Source organism: Eumetopias jubatus, unplaced genomic scaffold (assembly GCF_037043125.1).
Source record: "Eumetopias jubatus isolate StellerSeaLion01/CBP00866 unplaced genomic scaffold, mEumJub1_p1.0 scaffold_2, whole genome shotgun sequence".
Taxonomy (NCBI): domain Eukaryota; kingdom Metazoa; phylum Chordata; class Mammalia; order Carnivora; family Otariidae; genus Eumetopias; species Eumetopias jubatus.
The window spans coordinates 195,244,206-195,270,239 of record NW_028274808.1 but is presented as its reverse complement, the minus strand read 5'-3'; the positions used below and the strand labels follow the sequence as shown (position 1 = coordinate 195,270,239).

Genomic DNA, 26,034 nt, shown 5'->3' with positions numbered 1-26,034 from the left:
GCAGAAGCAACAGAATACACTCTTAATTTTGGCTTAGAAATCCGTGCTTTCATTTCAGTGATAGAGTTCTCATGGGATTTACAGACACCTAAGGCTCCGGAGCTATTTGGGGTCCAAAATGAAGCCCAGTTTGAGCAACATTGCTCTACCTTATGCTGCCTCCCATTAAAACTCAATCCACTGCTCTCAAGGGATAAAGAGGACCATATCAAAGAGAGGTACACAGCATGGCTTGGGGTCCTAGTGTAGTGGAGTCCCTGCCCTAAACATCTGTTTCAGCCAAATAAGCCTACGGTTTTGGAGGGGATGGTCCCAGTTGTTATATTCAACTAGCTTACTAAGTACTTTGTGGGTTGAAAAGCATTTTTTTAAGAAGATAATGGGTTTGATGGTTAAAGCACATAAATATTTCAGAAAACTATTAAAATAAAGAAAGCAAGGTCCTATAGATAGGCGTTTGCTTAAGATTTCCAAAGAACATACATTAGATTTGGGCTTTAAAACCAGGATGGTGGCTTCTGAGCTTGAAAACCGCCTGGGGTCTCAGTGAATATGTTAGGAAGGAAAGACTTATTTTATAAATGGATTGGATTTTGGTGAGGCTCTTAATCCGAAAATAATTAATACCCTTATGGTACCATAAGCAGTTTAAACAATTGGAAATATGTAAAGCAACAAATCACATTTCCTTGTTATCCTGGAGAACTCTTTTCTCCAATGGGAATTCACCAGTGCTACCAAACTAAGCTTGCAAAGAGACATGTCATCATAAATATTTCTGCTGCATTTCACCTGATCCAAAATTAATATTTTATGAAGGAAAAACAATGCGTTTACAGTGAAGGATTTTTTTTTGCTCTCAAATATTTCTCACTTATTCCTCGAAGATAAGGCTTATAAAAATGCTAGCCTCTTTATTTCAAAGTTTAAGAAACATCATGCTAGTAATGACAGTGTACCTGAACAGATACAGGAAATGGCTGAAAGCTAACTATGAACTGCTGAGGAAAATAAGGTATGATATAGCTCTGCAGCTAAAACTGGGTCAAGGCTGGAGGGGGCGGTCAGAATTAAGGCTTGATGCTTTTTCTCATTAAGCCACAAAAACGAGAAAGAACCCAGCATACAGTGCGTACTGTACACATTTGGTTCTCTACATAGTCACATCCAACAGATCCCAAATGATGGATGTCACTTGGAGTTGAGGCAGGGAAGGAGGGGTTACCGTGTGAACATTTTGGGAAGAGGGCCAGGGAGTATGCGTGCGTGTCTGTGCGTGCACATGTGCGTCTGTGCATGCATGCATGCATATGCTTTGAGTAAACGTGTTGAAACATCTGACTTCTCAGATGCAGATGTTTATTAATTCGGTCACAATTACATTCAATTTTCTTCTATTTTCACACAAAAAATGAGAAAGTTACATCTTAGATATGCTCAGACTTAGAGGAAGCTGTATGTTGATTGGATTTCTATTTCTGTACCCTGGTCAAAGCAATCAGCTACATTTAATTAAGTATAACATTTAATTTTATTGGATTTCCAACGAATGGAGGCATTTGGAGTAAAATGGATTGTTATTATAGATTTTTTTTGAGGAATATAGGAGACTGCTTTCCTAGTTTTTCTGCTATTAAGTATGGACATATTTTAAAAAAAAGATTTTGCAACTGTCTTGGTGACAAGTAACTTCCTTTATGTATCTCAAGGCAATGTGCACCTACATCCATTTTTTTTTTTTTATTTTAAATGATTTTGAAAACACCCTTAATGGTCTGATGCAATCTACAGATTTTGGAATATATCCCTCCTGGTGCATTTTGTTTTCAAAAACCATCTCTTTCTCCCTTCTGCAGAAAGGGTGCCCTTCCTTCCATGGTAGGATTTTTCTCTTTCCCTCTTTTTCCCCATTTTGTAGTAAATAGTCTCTTGCTTTATCCTTTTCCTCACTCAGTCATGCTGTTTTCTCCCAGCCCTCTCTTCCTTCCGTCCTCCCTTCCTTCATTCTTCCCCCCCCCATTCTCCTCCTTCTTCCCCATCCTTCCCGCTTCCTGCTCTCTTATCACTGAAGTGGTTTTACGGCTCAGATAAAACTAGACTGTAGCAAAAATAAAATGTAGATCATCAGGAGCCTAATCAGATGTTTCCTTATCATTTTTCTAAAGGTTTACCTGTTTGCTTCACCTCATTTGCTTTTGGCTCTCATAAAACCATGGCAGAAACACACTGATTGGAGCTAGTACTGCCAGGCCCTTATTTGTCTATCATCTATCATCTATCTATCTATCTATCCATCCATCCATCTATCATCTATCTATCATCATCTGACACAATTTACAGGCTGGCCCTGGGGTGGTCTCCAGGGTCCAGGGACCCTACCTCCCCCATGGACATCTAAAGGCCCATGGTGAAAGCACTGTCTTCTTGAAATAGTCATTTATTAAGCACCTGCTATATGCTGGTCATTTTCTGAGGATCTGTTTCACAGTAAGATGGGTCTCAAAGAAGTTTGAGAGCATCTTTAAATCCAAAGACGGGGCATGAAAAGCCAGGTAATCCAATAGACACTGGACTGAGAGTAATGTAATCAATAACAACAACAACAATAATAATAACACCATCTGCTGAATACCAGAACCCTATGTAGGACACCCTGTTTACTTGAGATTCCATCCTACGGCAACAATCCAAATGACCCAGATTTTTCAATATTGAACAATTCTATCATTTTTTTCAGCGAGAGCCCTCTTGAGCCAAATATGTCTAGTGAACAAATGCACAGTATGGATTCAGATGAGGTCACTGCTTCCTTTAAAACTTCAAGTGCATTTAGAACTTAACCCCTGAATTGAGCTTCCTCCATATAACTCTTTCGTTGCCCCCTCCTTTTATTCAGGATCACTCGCCTGGCAAGATGGGAAGCAAGTCTTTCAGCCTGGGTGTGCCTAACTGTACAGAGCACTGTGCAAATTCAACTCTGTTTCTCCAGCCTGAAAAAGGGGATATAAACACTCACCCTCCTTTGCTCATAGGTGGGATGATGGAAGTGAAAGTATCTTGTCAACTAAAAAAGGTTATGTTGTCTAGTTCAACAGGTAACTATTGAGCAATTTCTAAAAGTTATCAGTACCGTGAAGGACAGTGAGGATTTGAAATTGGCAAGGAAAGTGTTCTAAAGAAGTTTCTATCATTTTCCATTAAGTTTTAATATTTTCAGAGGATTGGTACATTTGGGGAGTTGTAAGATACTACTGAGGCTTTGATAGATGAATGATTAAAATAAATACGAAAATGATGAGATTAGCTTTCTGAGAGAAATCACCTTAAAATAGACTTCTTTAGGTCAAAACTCTTAAAGAGGGAAAAGAAGCCAAAGAATCTAATGAAAGTTTGCCTGAATGTAAATTAAACTCATGATAATTGTGCTAAAAATGATAATATAGCCACTATCATTTACTTTGCTTTTAATAATTGCCATGCACTATAATACATAATTTTTATATACCACATCTCATTCCTCTCCGCCACATCCAGAAGGTGGGTATTGCAATTCCATCTTATAAGGATAACCTGGGATTCTGAGAGGTTAGATAAGTTGCCTGAAACCATTCTGCTAGAAAGTAACAGTCTGAACCCAAACCTAGGTTATTTCTTTCTCAAAGAGTGGGTAGAGCCATGTAGTAGGAAGAGCTTGGGAACAGAAGGAGGAGTTTGGGTTAGGGAAATGTTCTTATGGGGAATGCCCATAGAGGTGGAGCTGCTCAGGAGATCCCTGGACATGCCCAGGAGTAAGGGGGACCTGATCTATGAATATCCATAAGGAGTCATGGGGCAGACTGGCTCCCAGGTGCCTATCAAGACATCAGATTGTCAATAGCTCGGTTAGTTGAGGGACTGTAATGACCCAGCTCTGACTTTGTTTTCAGGAAGCTACCTCCCTGCATTAATTTGGTTTCCTGCATAGATTTGCCTACTGGAAAGGAACTTACAACCTAAGTACACTTTTAACACTTGAACAGAGTCACAGAAGATAGATATATGGGCCAGAATGCCAGTATTGACAACATCCTTGAGTACCATCAGCTTTGAATGCCTTGGATGAAATCTGCAAAACCCATGATGAAATATGGGTCTGATGGAACCCCACAAAGGCTTAATTCTCTCAAAGGTTGGGTCTGGGTTATTAGGCACCCCTCATATTTATCTCACACTAAATTCAACAGAAAACCCACCACAATGGAAGGTGTCTTCAAACACATGGATATAGAATTTCCATGTCATGTTCAGATCTTTTGATTCCTCTAGGTTTAGATGGCAGATAACTATGCACAGTGCCATTTCAGCACAGTGGACTTCTATTTTTCATTCTTAAGTGTTTCAGAAATAGTCTTTCAATTAGCATCACCAATGAAAAAAAATAACCAAACTCATACACCGATTTTGCTATTGCTTGTGGTCTATCTGGGAGTCCTAAAATGCTGTTGTTTAGTTTGAAGGAAAGTGATGCTATGATCATGACCCTGAACACATTCAGCAGAGTACTGATTAAACCTTGTGCACAAAGCAGGAGCTTGGGACTCAGGTAGACCTGAGTCTCATTTTTGGCTTTCCCTCTTATTCACTGTGTAAAGTGTACATTGTAGGGAATCTCTCTGAACCTCAGCATCCTCTTGTACAGAGTAAGAATAAATATCCCTACTAAAAAAAGAGAGTGAACCGTGATGATGATTTCCAATGTATTCTATCCACAAAAGTAACAAATGAAACAAAAACCACAAGGTATATTCCCATAATGACTTTTTTCCACAATTCTGTTTTCCATGGTAATTTTTCTTTCTTAAGTTACTGATACTGAACTTATTTAACCAGATCTTTCCAGACTTATTGATAATTCACTTTGTAACATCACTGGACATTTTGTTTCCATCAGTAAAAATCTTCAACCTATTTTAGATTCAAGTGGTTATCTCTATTTAATGATGTAACCCCTTTGAGCACTGTATCTTTCTCACGCTAGAACAGGTAGGCATAGCCTGGAGGAACTCTCCAGAACTCAGGTCCTGGTAGACCTTGGCAATTATCTGCAATGGTGCCTATAACTGCTTTTTAAAAAATTATTATTGAAGTATCATTGACATATGAACATAACTGCTTTATATAGTGGTGTTCATAAAAAGACACTTATAGAGCAAGCTCTGCTACTCACTGTGTGACCTTGGCAGTGACACCGCTCACCTACCACTTGTCCATTTCCTGAATGTCATTTCTGTGTCAGACACCATAAGTACATTTGCTTTCATCTTCACAGCAAGTCACAAAGTGTATTATTTTACCCAGTTTTGTGTTACAACAAACCAACAACAGTTGACTGAAGCTCAGAGAGGTTAAGTCACCTACCCAAAGACACACAAGTCACACATCACATTCACATACAGTGTTGACTGACTTCAAAGCTCCTTCTTTTCCTGTTTCACCATGCTGTACCACCTCGTCAACTTCCCAGAGCCTCAGTGGCAACATCTCTTAAATGACCTGATGTCGTCCTGTCTACTTAGTTAAGGCTGCTTGTACAAGGCTATGCAACTGTTGCATACTACTATTGTTTAATGAGATTATTAAAATCAAATATTCATAAATTTATCTGTATTAATTACTCCATGGTGATTATGGCCATGTTTTAGGAATAAGGCCAACACTAATTTGGGGTAAGAGCTGACATTTATTGAGTGCTTACTAAGTGTTAAATATGTACCATATTTCATTTAATATAAATAGTATATTATTGAGGTTACATAGCTCTCAGTGCAAGTGTTATGTGATCTTGGTCCATTCTAAAGATGCAGGAATCAAGGATTGGAGAAGATAAAGTAACATGTCTGGTCCAAGTGGCAGAATTTGGATCTTGACCAACTTGTCAGATGTTAAACCCCACAGTCTTTCCAGGACAGCACCTGACTCATGGCAAAGTGAGCACCTGACTCATGGCAAAGTGAGCTAGAAACAGGGTCCCCTGATGCTAAGGGCAGCACTGGCCAGATGGTACAGAAAGTATAATCTTTGGTTTTAGAATGGTCTTGTTCATGGAGTCGTCTGAGTGGGCTTGGAGGGAAGAAGGAGAAATACCGTCATTAGATATTTCTAACGCCGCTCCAGGAACAGCTTCAAGATGAACCCTAGGAAGCTGCCAAGAAACATTGTTCTTATCGGTCAGCTCAGGTGCAATCAGGGTACTTTTGAATTCTCTTATGATATTAGTGGCTGGACAACCTTGAACTCCTACTTGGATCACTCAAGTTCCTCTGTAAATGGGGGAAAATACTACCTAACTCTCAAGGTTGGGTGTGAAGATCAAATGAGTTAATACATACAGACTGGCCAGCAAGAGACAGAGTTGTAAATGCCAGTTGCCTTTCCTGCTTCTCTGGGGCATATTTTATCTTGAGTTTCTCAGAGGCTTTCTGAAGTTTTGTCACTTCTCTGGCAGACCTCCAATTGGCCTGATACCTACAGCTGTCTTCCTGAGATTTGAAATAACCATTTCCAGTGGTTTGAGGGTACCCCTGGGAATCCAATGGAGCAACATCATTGAGGGTCTATGCTACAATAGAGACAAAGAGGATAATCCGATAAGTAACACTGGCACACAATAAAAAAATCAGTATTGATAAATTGCAGCCATGTCACTATCTTGTAAAGCAGACAGACTTTGAGGACACTAACTCTCTTTTCTGTCTCACTCATTTATGTTTTGTTTGTTCTCTCCAAGAAAAACCTGGCAGAGATGTCTCCCGGCATCTTGGAGGGTGAATATTGTACCCACCTTCACTCTTACTCTTGGGCTCCTCATCCCTGTGAGTGGAAGGATGGTCAGCATGATTGCAAAATCACACCAAACCAGAAAGGAAATTATTTCAATTTAGAACATTAAAAAAAAGTGTATATATATATATATCTCCACAGGGGCTCCAGGATTTAACTTCTACTTTCAATGACCTACTTTGAATTGAGGCTGCCTTTCTAGGGGGCTGTCCTAATGAAGGTCAGCCAAGAAAGCCAGCAACTGGCTTGGCCTTTAGATTTTAGTAGCAAACAGTCAGGGGGTCCAAGCTCCAGGATGAGAAGATTGAAAACATCTAGTCTTTTAATTTTTAATGGCTACGTATCTTGATTCTTTTTTCTAGCAGAATGAAGGATTCTTTAAAAACTGAGTTAAGGGAGCTGGCTTTCTTTATGCTGTTCGATGCTTTATAGAAGGCCCAGCATTGAATGTTATAAAATCCTTTTTTGCTTGGTGTCAGCTCTTTCCTAATGATCATTTATGCCAGTGAGATGCCCACTCAGATGGAGCTGCCTCCTTAGTTTACCTGAAGAGCCGTGGAGGAGCACAAGGTCCCGTGCTGAGATGCTGGTCTCCTGTGAGGGGCCACCGTGGCAGCATTGCAGAAAACTCCGGGAGCCAGTAATCCGTAAGTCAGTGGGGTGAATGATTCTCAATGCTAAGCAGTGTCCTTTAACAGAAAGCCCCTCCTAGGTCCGTTTTAAGTTTGGTTTCCTGTGAAATGTGACCACAGATTAGGGTGGTAGGACCTGTGTGTGGGTAGGACTTCCTCTTCAGTGCAATGCTGTATGTGAAGCTGTTGGAGGCTAAGGTCTCCCAACCCAAAGGGTGTCCTTAAAGACACATGGAGTCCCTGAGTGGCCCTTCACAATTATAGAATACACTAAAATGGATTGCTGAGCAACACTCAAGCATCAAAGGTGGGTTTTGTTGGTCTTGTTTCACATGTGCACTGAACGCTATTTATCATATGACTTGATGTTGCCCATGGCTCCCTGAGACCACACAAGACACATGGACCAGATCCCTCAGGTGTGATGGAGAGAACATGGGGTCTGGCAAGAGAAATGCCTAGCTCTTACTCCTGCTGTACTAATTGTTAGTTGTGTGATCTTGGACAAGTTGCTGTTTGTCAACCAGCTTCCATGTCTATGATCCAGGGATAATAATATCTGTATTTTAGAGCTGTTCCAAGAAATGATCAAAATAATGTAAATTAAGACATGTAGCAAGGTTTGGGGCACATACTGGGTGCTCAGCATATTTAATTTCTCTCTGCCTTACTTCTGGTTTATTTAAGCTGGCAGTAAGTTCTTACAAGTTCCTTCTATAATCCAGTACTTGCCACTTGACCCTCTGGTTTTATATAAATTGATGTTGAATTCCATAATAAATCCCAACATCATTTAAGATAAACTCAAAGGTAGAAGTTTATCTTTTCTTGGGTAGATAATTCTCGTTTTGACTTGACAGATAACCTAAAGGTAATGTTAAAGTAAGCACTCATTAAATGTTAATTATGTGCCAGGAACTGTGCTGAGCAATTCGCAGCCATTATCCTACTAAATCTTACTGATAATAATGTGAGGAAAAGACATTTAAACCCTTTTTGTGATTGCGGAAACTGAAGCCTAGGGAAATTCAAGTAATTCACCCACTTTATCAATTAGCTTTTGATGCACCAGGGGCTTAAAAGAGTAGCCAATTCCCTGAGTTCACTACGGTTTGGCTCACTTGGTCTGGGCCTGTGTTAGTTTCCTGGGCCTGCAGTAGCAAAGTTCTACAAAGTGGGCTGCTAAAGCAACACAAATGCATTTTCTCCCAGTTCTGGAAGCCAGCAGTCTGAATCGATGTGTTGGCAGGATTGGTTCCTTCTGGACGTGAGGATCAGGTCTGTTCCGGGCCTCTGTCTTTGCCTTGGAGATGGTGGTCTTCATCCTCACTTGGCATTCTTCCTATGCCTGTGTCCACATTTCCCCTTCTTATAAGGATACCAGTCACAAGGGAGTAGGGCCCACCCTCATGACCTCATTTTCACTTGATTACCATTTGAAGACACGGTCTGAGGCACTAGATGTTAGGATTTTAACATATGAATTTTAACATATGAATCTCTGTGCGCTGGCAGGTAGCTAGAGGACATGGAGTCCTTAGAGTCATGTTTCTGTTGGTTGGCAGGAAGTCAGCTAGGTGCCTCAGTTCTCTACTTGGCTTCTTACCATCCAGCAGGCTAGCTCAGGCCCAAATACGTGGTGGCCTCAGGGCAGCAGAGAATGCAGCAGAGAGGGAAAGTCTCAAGGCTCAAGACTTCAAGTCTCTGCGTGCATCCTGTTTGCTATGGTCCCCTTAACCAAAGCAAATCACAAGGGCAAGTCCAGAATGAATGTGGGAGAAAATCACTCAAGGGACAGATCTGGGGAAGGGAGGTACCGTGGCCTTCTTTGGGAAATAATCTAATGCCCATGTTGGGATCTAGCTAGCAGCTGGACCGCAGTGGGAGCTCAAACCTTGATGATATGAAAAATCCCTGCTTTTTACCAAAGAAGAATTGGAGATAGTTTGGTATAACAAGAATGTGGTTAATAGTGTAGGTGGTATTTATTCTACTCTGGGGGCTCAGGGAAGACTGACTCCTTTTGGGACGGGGTGATATTAGAGGTCTTTGATGATGAGTTGGAATTTGCTAGAGCAAAAGAGGGGAAAGGGGGCGGGGGAGAGGATGTGAGGGAAAGAAGGCAGGATAAAAGGAAGGAAGGAAGGGAGGGAGAGAGGGAGGGAGGGAGAATGGAACAAAGTAGGGAAAAGAGCAGGAGGGAGAGGAGAAGGGGTGAGTAAAGGTCAGGGAGAATGTTCCAGGCCAAAGCAACTGTATATCTAAATGCCAGGATGGAAGAGACAGCGTATGTAGCTCACTGGAGGAATCTCAAAAAGCAAAGGTGACTGAAAGGCAGAGACAACAGGGAGAGCACGGTGCAGAAGCAGCTAGAAAGACTGGCTGTGTTCTTTGAGTCTGAACCAGCCACCCACAGGTTCCCATCCACATCTCCCTCTTTTTTGCTGTCCACTTTATATCCCCCCAAGAGGAGGACTCCCTCACAGTTGTCTTTGATTTGGGTGACAATTTATTTTGTGTTAATTACTTCATGAGTTCTTATCTCCTGCCCATCACACTCCACCCCCTGCCTACATAGTTTATTGGGTCCATGGACCCTGAGTAATACTGGAGGAGTATGGGAAAAATCCAGAGGAGTTTGGGTTTTAGTGGCCAGATCAAATTTCCCAAGATGTGTCACTGGAAGTCTACCTGGCTTTGGGCCAAGGACTTGACCATTCTGTTGCATCTGTAAATTGGGAAGGATAATCTTTACTGTGAAGATTACATTGCTTGCCTCCTGCAGAGTGTCTAGTACTGTGTCTGGCATCTAATTAATATCAGTCCCTTAGTTTTCCCTGGGGCCCTCTTGCAGTGCCACTAAAGCGTAATATGCGGCCTCCAGAAACACTACTGATGGATGAGTGATCCACCACATCTGTGAACAAAGGATGCAGTGTATGGGATGAGATGCCTGTGGGTCTGAAAGGGACATTTCTGTCAACGCTTGACACAGTGATTTTGTCAAGATTTCACTCCCTGGCTAGTCCACTCAGCATATGAAGACCTTGGGTATATTGTATGGAAGAATCACAGGAAAAAAAATCAAAAACCAAATAAACACAAAAAACCAGAAAGCAAGACTTTCAAGACCTAATTATGTTCAAGCAGGACCACAGTTCCTAGGATGGAGGGAAAGAAAGCTTTTACTGGCTCTTGTAGGCCCTGCTGGGAGACAGAACTGCAAGACTGTCGGGACTTGGAATTACTCTGGCTTTGTTCAAATCCCTTCTGGCTCCACTAATTGAATGACTTCCAGCAAGTTATCTAACTTAACTGATACTTTCATTTCTCACCTTTAAAAAGGAGCGTTGTACTACTAACCTCATAGCATTTCCAGTGCACAAAATGATAAATTTACCTCATAAATGTAGGTAGAAGAAAAGGTGCAACCACATGTCAACAACCTGGAGCCCATTCAAAGAGTTCTTTAAATATTTTTTCAACTTGAATTTAACACACATAAGGAGAAACTGAAATTCATATCTATACTTTGAAAATTATTGTCTTATTTAAACAATTTTTATTTTGGAGTAATTATAGACTCACAAGCAGTTGCCAAAATCATATAGAGAGATCCCATGGAGTACCTGTCACCCACTTTTCACTGGAGAAACTGATTTCTTATGAATAAACATTCTACACAGATGCATTCAGTTTTCTCTAAAGCTGAGACAATGTGTTAGAAAAGCAAAAAAGCAAAAAAATTAAAAAAATAAAAAAAGATGATAAAACCTGGCTTAACCACTTTCCTGCTGTTCTTGCTCTCTCATTGGTTTTCTTTTAAAATTTTTTGAACAAAATAACTTCAGGTGATTAAAAAAAATTGCTGGTCCTGGGTCAGCATCCTAATACTGGGTGGTATTTGGTGTCCTCCTTTTGGAGGGTGGTGATTGCCAAGTTCAGGCTCCTGTCATACAGCTAGTCTCAGGATGGTGTCAAGGCCTGAGGTTGACAATGAAGCTTGCACATACATCCGTAAACCCCAAAACATAAGAGAGACTGTTTAACACCATCACAGTAGGTATGTGTTTGTTTTATAAAGAGACAGGGTACTGTCTCTTGTAATGGATCAAAATCCATGTACTTTTTATGAATTATATGAGAGCTCCTATGAAAACCTAGGTTAATTGACATAAGCATTTCTGATTTTTTATAGCTTAGCACCTGTTTGTGTGTGGGCCTTGGGCAGTTTGACTCTGGGCCACTGAGAGGGGCTCACCTCATGCTAATTGCTTTTCATTTTATGTCCTATCTCCTCCAGGAAGCACATTATGAGCCTCTCTCCATTAGCTGTTGTCTCTCTCACACATCACATGAGGACTCTGGAAAGGGGAATCTTGGTGTGAGTATGAATTGAGTTCTGTGCTGTGTTTCAGAGGCTCAATGTCAGCTGGGTTTATGTCCCCATTTGGCAGTTTTCATGACTGCCAAGAAGTAGCTTCTGAGGAAAAACCTCAACATATAAACATAGTTGATATTCGAACTCATCTGGTGTCTGGGGAGTTACAGCTGTGGAGGTTGTTCCCATAGAAGTCCATTCTCTCTAGAAAGGACCTTCAGGCGTCCCTGGCTTCCTGGACCAACCACCCTACCACATCCTACAGGAAAGCAAACACCGACATAGGTAGACCCAGGGCTCAGTGTAAGAGCTCAAGGTTTCTGATTGTTGGATCGATTTTCTAGCCAAATTTTGTTGCATTCATGCATAACTTTGGAAATCACAGGGTGGAAATGATAAGTAAATGCAGAAAGAAAGAGCTTTTCCCTTAAATCTCTGCTGAGGTTCCTTGGACTCCTCTAATTCTGCATTTGTAGAAATGCTAGGTTGTTTATCAATTAATGAAGATCCATTAAATACAAATTCAGTACTTAGTTCATGCTACTTTTCCCTGGAAGAGCCTCATGGGGCTAACATTAAGTAAGACCTCATTGTTCTAGGCATTTCGCATAAATGCATAATTTAATTATCACAATAATGCCTCCATGTTGGCATCATTATTACTATTACCCATGTGAAAGAGCAGAGTCTCAGCATCACCACACTGGTGATAGAGTCATCTATCCCCACTGCCTCCACAAGTTCCCTCCCAGCTTTGGCATCACGAGAGCTCTGCCCTACCAAGGCCATGGGAACCAGTAGCGGCAGAGGCTACTGTGCCTGGTGAAATGCCAGTGAGAAAGAAATACGTAAGCAGAAGTGCAGCTCAGTGAAGGAATGATACAGGATAACAGGACAGAGAGTGGCTGGGGATGTATAGGGAGGAGAGTTTCTTCATATCAGGCGGTATGAGGTTGAATCTCTGTTGGGATGACATTTGAGCTGAGGCCTGAGTGAGGAAAAAGACTCAGCCAGATGCAGGTCTGGAGGGAAGGGATTTCTGAGTGGAGATAACCCCATAAGAGGTTGTTGAGAAAGAGATGAGATTTGGGGGATAAACTTCATGTGTCTCATTAAATCATAAATTCCTTGAGGGTGGCTGTAGTTGCTTCTCATCCTGGAATCCTTTACAATACCAAGAACCCACCATGTATCATCCAGCAATTGGGTGAATGGAATTGGCTGTAGATTACACTTCTCATTTTCAAATGAGGAAGTGGAAGAAACCTGACTGACCACTGAGGTGAATCGGGGGAAGAACGAAGACAGTGGTACAAGTCCAGCTTCTCAGCTAAATCTCTTTTCAGCCTCGCACAGCTTTGTCTCCTGATTCTACATTTAAATGGCAGCCACAGTTAGCCATTTATCTTGAGCAGAGCCTTGTTTAGACAAATCTGGTAAGGAGTGTGACATCATCCACACACACACACAAATCTGCTATGGGTTGTTTGCCAAACACTTTTGCCGGGGGTTAAAACACTGTGGTATTTTTAAATCATGCGGGCAAAATCACTCCCTCTCCATGCAGGAGCTGAATTGTTGCCAGGGTTGCTAAATTGGCAGGGCAAAGGGCCCTACACCATCTGTCCTCACATTGGTTGAATTTAGGTCTTGAAGTGAGAGTCGGATTAAGGAAAAAGAAAACAGCAGGAACAGCACAGAGGAATCCTTGATAGGTTTTGCTTAGCACGTGGGATGAACCATCATTAGGGGAGACAGTGGAGCAAGGCAGGACTTAGAATAGAAGAGAGGAAGGAGGCCAAGTTTAACATCAAAAATGGAGTTGGACCTTTGACTTTTAAATGGAGACAGGGCTTTTAGCCTCTCATTCTCTTTCTCTGCTTTTTCCTTTTTTAATTTTTTCTTTTCTAGAAGGAAGGAGAAGGAAACTAAAATTGCTTTTCTGTCTTTAAGGCAAATAGGAATAACCATAGCTGGTATAAGTAGGGTAACTACAATTTTTAGATTCTTTTCCTTTTTTTTAAATTAATTTATTTATTTTAGAGAAAGTAAGAGAGAGCAGGGAATGGACAGAGGGAGAGAATCTTCAAGCAGACACTCTGCTGAGTGTGAACCCCAGGCAGGGCTCTATCCCAGGTCCCTGAGATCATGACCTGAGCCAAAATCAAGAGTCAGATGCTTAACTGACTGAACCACCCAGGTGCCCAAATTTTCCTGAACTTTTTCTTCATTTGCATCTCAGTCTGTAATACACCTACCACTCAGCATAATTTTTGAGACTCAAAGCAGTTAAGTTACAAGTGTTGCCTGGATCCTGCGTCTGGGAAACCACCGGGCAAGGACAAACCTGGATCTCTAACCCTCAGGCCTCTTGCCCCAGCCAATAATGTGTCTTTCTTTAAAAAGGGGACATAGAGGCTCAACGGAGTGAAAAGTAGGGGCTGAGTCCATGGTAAGCATTTGTGAAACTGGCAGTTCTGTGACTTAGATTTAAGGCTGGAGCTCTTCATATAAGTCCATATTGCCATCCCTGTGCCTGGAACCTTCTATGACTCTGGGGTTTTCTAAGAAACAGTAGGAACATGGTTCCTTAATGATCACACACCAAAAATCCTAGAAGTATTTTACAGCAGCCAGGGGAAGACGAGTGTCTTTGTTAGTTTGGGCTGCTGTAAAAAAAGTTCCATAGACTGGGGGTGCTTATCAACAACAGAAACATATTCTTCACATTTTGGGAGGCTGGAAGTCCTAAGTCAGGGCCCCAGCATGGTTAGGGTCTGGTGAGAGCCATCTTTCAGTTGTTAACTGCCAGCTTCTGGTTGTATCCTCACAGCAGAGAGAGGGAGCAAGCTCTCTAGTGACTCTTATAAGATCACTGATTCATTCCTGGGGCCCCCCACCTGCATGACCTAATCTTGCCCTAATCATGTCCCAAAGGTACCATCTACTTGTACCATTGAACTGGGGGGGGGGGTAGGATTTCAACGTATGAATTTTGAGGAGACACTAACATTCAGTCCATCACAACTACGATCCTAAGAAGAAGATTGTAAGAATGAAAGAATTCTATGGCACTTTAGAGAGAGAACAAGAAGGGTGCTCCCACCATCGTGTCCCTGTTGGGATCTGCCATAGCAAGCATCCCTGGGCACAGAGTAGGTACTCAATTATATAGCCTCCATGTGGCCTGGGCTTGATCTGTGTTGTTTATGCTATGTTCTGGCACCTGGAACAGTACTTATGAAGCCTTGCCAGGTTAGCAAATGGAAAAGAAAAAATAAAGGGTTACATAGGTTTTTCAATTGATGCCAAATAACTTGAATACTAAGCCTCCATAGGGTTAGTACTAGGTCTTAGATGAAGGCATGGCTCCTGTACTGAACAATTGTCCAATATGGACTGAATATATTCTAATCAATCAATTAGGAAATAGGGCTTCATTATAGGCCTCTGGAGGTATATGCAATAGAATTTCAGTTGGGAAGTAGAACCAGTTCTGGAGTGTCAGGGAAGCTTTTTGGGTTTGCAAGACTGCTGCTTTATTTGGTTCTTCTTGAGCCTGGTCTATCGTAGTAATGGGTGTGAAAGGGATGAGAATGTGTAAGAAGTAATGTAATAGCGATTCTGATGGTATGGATGGGAGAAAAGACTCAGGAGTGAAAGTTAGGTGTAATTAAAGAATGGATTTGTTCAGTGATGATTTTAGAGCTGGCTGTGGGTTGAATTGTGCCCTGCCTGAAGAGATATGTTGTAGTTATAACCCAAGTATATGAGAATGAAAGCTTTTTTAGAAGTGGGGTCTTTGTATAGATGCAACCAATCTAAGATGAGGTCCTTTGGGTGTTCCTAGCCAAGATGACTGGTGTTCTTGTAACAAGAGGAGAGACACACAGAAAGGAGAATACCATGTGAAGACTCAGCCACGCACTGGGAGAAGATGACCATATGAAGACGAAGGCAAAGATCTGAGTGATGTGGCCACAAACCAAGGAGGGCCTGGGCTGGTAGAAGCTGGCAGAAGCAAGGAAGGATTCTGTACTATAGGTTATGGAGGGAGCAGAGTCCTACTGACACCCTTATGGAAGACTTCTGGCCTCCAGAACTGTGAGAGAAGACATTTCTGTGGTTGTAAGCCACCTAGTTTGTGGTATATGTTATAGCAGCCCTAGTAAACTAGCGTAGAGACACACATTTGTAACTTTGAAACACCATTATTTCAAGAACTTGCAAGACCAGTTCTGAATCCCTTTTTATCTTCATTGAAACAAACTTTTTATAATGTGATTTTAAATAAATGATCTGAGGATTTTCAGGGATTCAAATATGATAGATCACATTCGTGTGTTGGAGTGGGGACACCGTGGCTTTAAATGCCGGTGGTCAGACATCCTGTGACTAGCAGCTATAATTTCTCTTTAATTAGCAGTTGAGATAATGTATTCAAATATTCTAGGCCTTTCAACAGAAATACTGCCCTGTCTTCCCAACATGGTGTACCAGCTCCTTTAGCCTTTGCTCTTGGTTACGGGGGATGTGGGAAAACCATCCCTGAATTAGCCTCCAGGACCCTATAATTGCCACATCAGCCTTTTGAGCAGCATAAACTCCAATAACATAAACACAGTGCAATAAACCTTGTTCTTTTGCTGACTGTGCAAGATTCCCAAATTCTATTTAATTTCCATCCAACGAGGTGGGACCGAGTGTGGGTCTTCAGCTTACATTTACACCACTAGACTACACCTTGGACAAGAAGGTGAGGAATATGTTCACTCGTACTGGTTGGATACCTGTATATCCCCAGATACTATGCGTATATTGTTTTGGGTAAGCATTGGTGCAGCTTCTCAAGGTGGGCATCATCTCTATTTAAAAAGAAGGAGATTGAATCTCTGGGAGTTTTAGTATTATCAAACTAGACAGCCCCTGGATCCAGGCTTGACCTAATCACACCTAGCTGACTTGAAACCTCTCCTTACTCTACTTTTCCTCCCAGACTAAACTTCATGTCCTGCCCCATGCCTGCTTCTCTTTATACCCTTCCTGACCCTGCAGGGCCTTCTGGAACTTATTGTGACAGAGTAAGAGATAAGAAAGGGGAATGAAGCCCTTTCGCCAAGTGACATCCTCAAGGCTCTCTTCCTTCTCCCTCCTAGTCTGGCTCAGGGCCACTCTCCAGGCATGTGGTTCTCCAGTCCCTCTTGTCCAAAATGGAGATGCATGTGGTGAGAAGAGGGGAGTTTCCAGCTCCGAGTTTCATTTTAATAGCCCACACAGAATTCAGCCCCCCTGGTTGTCTTTGAGGACTCCATTTTGCCCTGGGCCATAGACTTTCTTCTCCAAGTAGATGGAGTAAAGAGGAAGTTGACCATGGACTCTGTATCAGATGGTTTTTATGTGCCACCACAGGTCCTTTTGGCCATCTATTAAGACCTAACTCTGGCTACAGTCATATTCTACATGAGCTTCATCAGCCATCTCTGCTGCATCTACTCCACATATACTTTACAATCTACCAGCACCCAGCCTGGTAGTCACTACTTGAGCCTCTCACTTCCAAGGTGCTGGAGCACCTCACTTGCCACTTAAACCTATGTAAAACCCAAATGGAAGTATAAGGAGTTAAAATGCATAGGGAATATTGGGAAATATAAGCTGGCAGATATGCTTTTCCCCTTCCTTCCCCAAAATGCATTGTCTAGGATCCAATGGTTTTTGAGGACCCTAGGAAGATAGCACCATGTGATAGTGGGATGGAACACTTACTTGGGCATGATATGAAATGCTCTGCCAGCTCAGTGCCATCTTATCACATTGGGTCTCCCTCCTAACCTGTCACATTCCCAGGCGCCTTCATTCCACCTTCTCTAGGATCAAATTTTCTAGTGAAGTAGCCAACCATTAATGCTTTAAGCTCTGTTTTCTGGGGAACAATGTTAAGACAAGTTTCCCCTATGGTTGATTTTATAGTGTTTTCTCTGAATCACCTGGGACACCTGTTAAAAATGCAGATTCCAGGCACCCATCCCATGATTAGAATCTCTGAGTTTTAGGTATAGTGCTGTGCCTTCTAAACAAGCTCCTCTGGTGATTCTCACGCATATCAGAGTCTGAGAACCAGTGTTACAGTCTAGGATAAAGGGGCAGGAGGAAGAGGGGCAAGGTATGTGCCCTCAACATCCTATTTGCCTAGAACAACTGAGAAATGTCTAGCTATGGCTTTCAAACCCACCTATCATCTCCCAAACTATGATACATTTCCTGCCACAGGTGAATGATTCCAGACACATGTGATTGCAAAAGAAATCTTAAAACCCATTCAAGAAAAGTTGGTTATGTACCCGAAGTCACCAGAGGCTACCACATAGATTCAGGGTGGTAATCTCACTGACATAGGATTGGTCCCATGCCTGCTTTCATCCCAAAGTTACCCATGAGGAATTGCTGAGCCTTGGTGTAATTTATTTAACATCTAAAATCTGGAGACATGGATATGTGGACAATCTTCTAAAAGTCTGCACAACTGACTTAATTAAGAAAGTCCTTACAGAATGAGGGTTGGAGTGGCCAAGAAATTTCAGTCCATCATTTCTCTTCGTGAACAAAAGAAACTATGATAGTATTTGTAAGTATTTGTGTAGTGAAAACAAAATTTCAGCAATGAATGAACTTGTGAGGGAGAAAAGCATTATTATTTACTTTCCCCCAAGTAATTCACTAAGTTCAAGAGTCCAACAAGAATGGCTTCACACACTCAAACACATTCTTCAGGTAGCTAGTGAGGCAACTGGGTATATACAGGATATATTTGCTTTTAATTTTCTCTTTGCTGGCTCCTTTTCAGCAAAGCTACCTAGTGTAGCAGGTGAAGAATGAACTAGGGGTCACACAGAAATGGCTTCAAAACTCAACTTAGTTCTTCACTATTTTGGGAACATTGAGCAAACTATTCATTGTGTCTAAATTTTGGTCTACTTATTTGGACAATGGACACTTTGTTTTAGCTTTTGTAGGTTGTGAGAATAACACGAGGCTAATTATAAAAGGTCATAGCATGGAATAGGAATTTAAGAAATGGTCTTTAAGTGTCACTGTCATCTCATCATTATGGTAACCAAACTGGGCTAAGAAGACAGTAACAGAATATGCATCTATGGAATTATTGACTGTTTTGTATTGATTTGTATGATATAAATAGGACTGTGGGGATAAAAGCTGAAATAAGCATTTTTTCCACTCAAAATTAAACTGAAAAACAAAGGAATGTTAATTCAGATGGTGGGTTGTGAGATCCCAGTCTATGTAGATAGGACTAGGAGTCAAAAGTCCCTGGTGGAGATGGTGGTGTCGCTGGTGGTGGGTTTGAACTACACAAGACTTAAGGGAAATTCCAAACCAATAGGTCTAGGGATTCATGAGCATATCATTCAGAAGAAATTTGAAAACATGGTTTTAGCTTCCACTGTACTTTGAGGGCAAACTTCATACTTTAGATGCTTGTTTGGCCCTTGTACCCACATAATACCTAGACCACATTATGCCCTCAGTAAATGTGAGTTGAAACGTGAATATGTAAATATATGAATGGATGACTAATGGAAAAATAAAATCTGACAATATATATAAGACAGGTTTGGTCATATTTCTGAAAATCTGTGAAGCTAATTTGGTACTTGGTATTCTCTGCTTTTTCCTCCCACACTTAGACCCACCTGTCCCTTGATGGAGCACCTTCCAAAATCCTCATATTTTTCAGATATTTCCACCTCCTAACTGAAATCTTCAAGGAAAGGTCAGGGAGCATTATTCAACTTACATTGTGCTGGAACTCTCATGGACCCTCAGGATAGTTTATTTTATATGTCAATTTGACTGAGGCATGGAGTGGCCAAACATTTGGCTAAACATCATTCTGGGTATATCTATGAGGGTGTTTCTACATGAGGTTAACATGGGAATCAGTAGACTGAGTAAAGCAGATTGTTTTTCTGGGCAATCTGCTTCTGAGGTTGGGCCTCATCTAATCATTTGAAGACTTGATTAGAACAGAAAGGCTGAGTAAGAGGGAACTCTTTTTGCTTGAATGTTTGAGGTGGGATATTGGTTTCCAGCCTTTGGACTTGGACTGAAACATTGGCTCTTCTTGTATCTTAAGCCTGCCAGCTTTCAAACTGGAACTGAAGCCATGTTCTTTCCTGCTTCTCAGGCCTTTGGATTCAGTCTGGAACTACACTTTCACTCTCCTGGGTCTCTGTCTTGCTGACAGCACATCTTGACTTTATTTTAGCCTCTGTAACCACCTGAGCCAATTTCTTATTATCCATCTGTCTGTCTTTGGAGAACTCTGATTAATACATTCATGTACAAAGTATTTGCATTTCAATAGGAATTAGAGAAGAAACAAGTTTGGCAAAGGGAAGAATGTCTAGTTATGGAATTAAAGGAATGAGGCGGAAGTGAGGGTGCTGACTTTTGGGTAAAAAAGATAAGAACTGCAATGATAATCAAATGAGATCATCTGTGTAATGCATCCAACATCATAAATACTCAGTAAATGCTGTGAGACTGATATGATTATTCTACAGGAAACTGAAGGTCATTCTACAGGAAACTGAAGTCACTGTGGTTAAAGATATCTAGAAAATCTGGAAAGGAATCCAAGCCTGTCCAACTCCAAAGCCAAAGAAATGTCCATTATGATTTTACAGAGACCTTGAAATTATCCATTATTTTGCCTAAAAGCTGTAAGTGGGTTCCTATTATACATCCACAGTGTTTCACAGTCTCCGAAAATTTAGCACTCGTTACCTTATTCAAATTTCAGAACCTGACTTGTGATGTGGGTACTATTTTTAATTTTACAGATAAGGAAGCTTGAGACTCAGCCAAGTGAAGGGACCTGTTAATCATGCAGCTTGAATGCTGTGACCATACTGGAGCTCAGACTTCCTGACTCTAAGCCATGTGCATCGCCTCTTATTCAGAGGTGAATAAAAGAGTTTAGATTCTTATTGGAGGTGGTGAGGCAACAAGCATGGGTGGGGACAATTACTTGAAAAATCGCCTTCTTTCATAAAGTTAAAAAAAACATGCTTTTGTGTAAACAATGCAAACAGGAATATGTAAATGTCATTGCAAAATATATGCATCGCATATATATAATTACACAGAGGCTTTGCATTTAGAAATTGTATCATTCAACTGTTTTACTGCCTAAAACACTTTAGCAAATTGTGATGATTCCAACTTGCTGGAAAATGGTGATCATCTTTTTTTTTTTAATTTAAAATCAAGTTAGTTAACATATAGTGTATTATTAGTTTCAGGGTAGAGTTTAGTGATTCATCAGTTGCATATAACACCCAGTGCTCTTTACATCAAGTGCCCTCCTTAATGCCCTTCACCCAATTACTCCATTCCCCCCCCACTAATTCACCTCCAGCAACCCTCAGTTTGTTCCCTATAGTTAAGAGTGTCTTATGGTGATCATATTTTGCACCTGTAAGAGGTTTTAGCAGCTCTACCCTTTGCCTAGTCATAATTTCTCTAAGCCCTCAATGAAGTCTTCCATTTTTTAAATGAAGATTCCATGGGGCTATCACCATCCAAGTTTTCTGGACATGAATAAGATACACATTTTTCATTTTTTTGTCAATACTTTGAAAAGGAAATGCTTAAAATCATGCTATAGATTTTGCAAGCAGATGTTTATTTCAGGCTCGGTTGTATCTATTACCTGTGGACATAAAGTACAATCCTGTCCTTAAAACTACTCCTTCCCTTGCTTCTTTTCTACCAGTATGGTTGAATGTCCTGCATTAAATGATATGTCCCGGCCACTCTGTACCAGGTTGTATGCTTGAGAGCACAGCTGAAAACTGGCATTATTTGCTAGCACTGCAAATCTCCACTGAACTTCTGGTCCTCGCCATGTTCTGTGCTAGATGTTGGCAGGATGAATAAAACCCAGCCCCTGCTCTCAAGGAACTTGCAGTGAGGTGAGAAACTGAAAATAAACAGACAAGTTGTTTGGTGAATGAACATATAAAAGATATGCATAAGGGGTTTGTGGAGAAAGCTGGTTATATGCAGCAGCTGATCATAATAAAAACTCACATAATGCTTGACATGGGCTACCGTATGTTTACATATATTAGCTCTTTTGGTCCTCACAATAACTCGGTGAGGTAGGTTACCATCATCCTTATTTTGTAGAAGGGGAAACTGAGGCACAGAAAAGCAGTAGTATAAGGTCACCCTGCAGGTATGAGGGTTGAGATTTGAATCCAGGTAGACTGGCACATATACTTAGCTGCCATCCTCTACCATCTCAGCTGGTGGTCAGGGGAGAAGGAGTGGTTAACCAGTCAGAGGAAGTGGGAGGCAGATTCTATGTAGACTGAATTGCCTATTCAGAGGTGGAAGGGACTGGGAAGACGAGGCAGGGACGGAGACCTACAGCTTGGGATGCCTGTGGCACACAGGTATGAAGACACATATGCCAAAGGTAAGACTAGACTTGTCAGCATATTTATCTTGCCCCTTCCAGATAAAGACTTCCCTGTTGTATTCTGAAGACAAGAAGAAGCCATCAAAGATTTTTACATAGAGGAGTGTCATGATCTGATTTCCATTTTCCATGAGGTCATTTGGAGGAGGTGTGAAGGAGAGTATCTAGAACATCTAGTAAAGTATCTAGAGTACCTAGTATCTAGGAAAGTATATATTTAAAGAAGAAAGAGGGGACCCAAAGCAGAGACCAGCAGGGAGACTCTCACAATCATCTAGGTGCCAGGGGACAGAAAGGTGTTGTGGGCAGGAAAAGCAAAGTGCCCAAGATGGACTGGAAGTCTTGGGACTGATAAGCTAGGCAGGTGAAGAGGGAGATGCTGAGGACTGTGGCCAGGTTGGATGCGTCTACAGGAACATATAAGATGGAGCAGAAAGGAGGAAGATGACACTATTTTGGAGGGCTGGAGGTGCTTGGGACATATGCCTGGGATGATATGTACACATTATGGATGAATATGGTGGGGACCAGCACCTGGAAAGAGGAGCTGAAAGGTGGCACTCTGGGTAGAAGTGACCGGAGGCTTGTCACAGCAGTGTTTAGTGATATGGACAACTGGCTAGTTCTCAAGAAAGGAGGTGCTGTAGTCATTTATGGGGCAACCCAAGTCCTCTTAACACCATCCATTTGTACCACCATTTCTTGGATATGAGTCTGGAATTCTGCTTCCAGTCATGTCTTACTCTTGAGTTGTGAAAGTTATTAACTGTAATTGAATTATTATTTAACAAAACATCTAGAATAGTGCCTGGAACTTAGTCTTTGCTATATGAATGCCTATTCAGCAAAATAAGTAAATTAACTCCCATCTAGATGGCAGCTGAGCTTTCTTTTCTTGCTCGGTACATGCTGAGTCTTGGGCAGGAAACAGGGAGAGAAGCCTGAGGAGGACCAGCATCTTAGAAATGGACTGAAGAAGACTATTAGAAGTACCATCTAGAGGTTAAGAAAAACATCAGCAAAGCCTTATATCACATCAAGCACATTTCTTCAAGGACATGGTGTCAACAGGGCAGAACCCAGGTGACAGAACAATTAAGTTAAAGATAACAAGTGACTTATTAGGTTTGGAATCCACCTCAAAGATGAAAGTTGGCATGTACCTTGTGGGATTATTAGTGATAATAATCAAAATGTTTATCTTGTAGGTCAGCTGCATTCAGCTTTGAATGAGGAGCCACTGGCATTAAGTACATCACTAGCCCACATGTTGTAAGGGGCTACTTTCCATTTCATTAAGTATTTTAATAATTATTTAATTAGCACCTAATACGTACCAAACAGGACAGACAACATCTCATAAAGGAGACATATGTTTATGTGTATGTTTAATGCATAAGCATGACTAGCTTTGTCCTCTGCTATCTGCTCTCCTGGTTCTTGCCTGAAGTCCATTTGTTTTCTGGAATTCTGAACTTCTTAGTATAATTGATTGAGAGAGACACAGAAGCTATCCCTCTCCCCCAGTTAGACTGTAAGCTCCAAGAGAGCAGGGTTGTCTGGGTCTGTACATCCACATGTCTAAGCGCCTGGCACATAAACCCATACAGAACAATTATCACAATTTCAGGAAATGCAATGATGAAATAATACAGTGTTCTTTGAGAACACTTAATGGGGGGACCTTATCTAAAATGAGGGGGTGACCACCAACGTTCATAACAGCAATGTCCACAATACCCAAACTATAGAAAGAGCAGAGATGTCCTTTGACAAATGAATGGATAAAGAAGATGTGGTATATATACACAATGGAATATTACTCAACCATCAAAAAAAATGAAATCTTGCCATTTGCAACAATGTGCATAGAACTAGAGGGTATTATGCTAAGTTAAATAAGTCAATCAGAGAAAGACAATTATATGATTTCACTCATATATGGAATTTAAGAAACAAAACAGAGGAGTATAAGGGAAGGGAAGAAAAAATGAAATAGAGACAGAGGGGAAGACAAACGATAAGAGACTCTTAACTCTAGGGAACAAACTGAAGGTTGCTGGAGGGGAGGTGGGGGGAGATGGGGTAATTGGGTGATGGGCATTAAGGAAGGCACTTGATGTAATGAGCACTGGGTGTTATACACAACAAATGAATCACTAAACTCTACCCCTGAAACTAATACTATACTATATGTTAATTAACTGAATTTAAATAAAATAAAAAAAATGAGGGGTGACCAAAGAAGTCCCTGAGGAAATAACAACATAAGTTGGGCATTCCACTATAGCATAAGAGATTTGCAGGAAGAAAGGGGAGGTAGCTAAAAAGAGGGGAGAGCATTCTAGGGAGAGAGGTGGCAAAAGACCCCCAGGTGAACAGAGTTAGCTGCATTCCATCTTTCTCATGTCAAATAGTGGTTTCCTTTAAGCTTCCGTAAAATGCCATTTCAGGAAATCATGTTTTCTGTTTTGTAAAATGACTCATAAAAGAGCTATTTTGTTGTCACTGGCATTGAAAATAAATTCAGAATAAAACAACTTGGAACCATGCTTATTTTCATTCTTGATTTTTTTATACGAAATGATGGAGTTGCAAGTTTAATTTTTCTTCTGCTGTTTTAAAAATGGATTTTTTTTTCCTTGCTGGCTGATGTCAGCTGCCTACCCTGAGCCCCTGGGGATGGTGCTGCCTTCAGCTCTCTTCCCTCCCTCCTTTGATCAACCATACTCTGGAGGAGATCCACGTCCATCCCCCAGGTTGGACAGGGACAAGCTGCTAGGACAGCACACCCACTCCCCATTCCAGCTATGCCATATTTGCTCAGAGCAAATATGTCTCCGTATACATGGGGTCCAGCCTCCCTTTACCTGACATTCTAGACACTCTACTTCCTGGCTGTAGGGTTGGGGAAGAGTTAAACTCTCTGGAGTTCAGAGACCTGAACTGGGAAAAATAAATGACATGATTACATAAAGCGTCTGGTAAAATGTCTGGCACACAGTTGGTTTGCAGTGCATATAAACTGAAACAGACCCACTCCCTACTGGTTTTCCTACCTTTCTTAAATTCATCCCTAAAGGTGTCCATCTGGACTTTGAGACTCCTTAGTCCCATGAAGAATGGAAAAAACTCCTAGTAAACTTATCCAGATGAACACAGGGTCAGGGATATATGCTTGATCAATAGAAATGCTTCTGGGGTCAGAAATCAGGGCATCCTAAATCAGATGGTATTTGCCACGCAGATTTGTTCTTGAACATTAGTCTGTGGGGGGGATGGATGAGAGGCCTAGGGATGAGGGGCTGAACTCTAGTGAATGGAAGACTTGGTGGAATAGCACTCTCCTTGGGGGCATCAAGTGCTCTGGTGCCTCAGTGGGACCAAGGTGGTAAGTGTGGTATCTAAGTGTAGAGAGAACAGGATGGTTTGGCTCAAGTGTGGGAAGTGGGTGCAGAGGAAGTGCCTTCATGAAGCAAAGAGCCACCAATAGTAACAGGGTGGAAGGAATGGGGTCTGAAGGCTGAAACTACCATAAGTGTAGAGAAAGAATTGAACACAACACATGCTTACATGTTAGGACCCATTTGTCCTTCCTCAGTTGGTAAGACCTTGGGAAATACTAGTCATACCTAGACACTGTATTGCTTTTTTATTTGCTGCTATCACAAATTGCCAGAAACTTAGTGGCT

General features: G+C 41.4%; 1 protein-coding gene across 2 annotated transcripts in view; it reads right to left on the bottom strand.

The window, feature by feature from the left end:
* Positions 1-7,495, bottom strand: part of CLNK (cytokine dependent hematopoietic cell linker) — a 160,767-nt gene extending 153,272 nt beyond the window's left edge. For both annotated transcript variants that reach the window (XM_028089168.1, XM_028089173.1), the window contains exon 1: positions 7,365-7,495. The gene's annotated coding sequence lies outside the window, so the exon portion shown is untranslated. The remainder of the gene's footprint in view (positions 1-7,364) is intronic.
* Between the last annotated feature and the right edge of the window lie 18,539 nt (positions 7,496-26,034).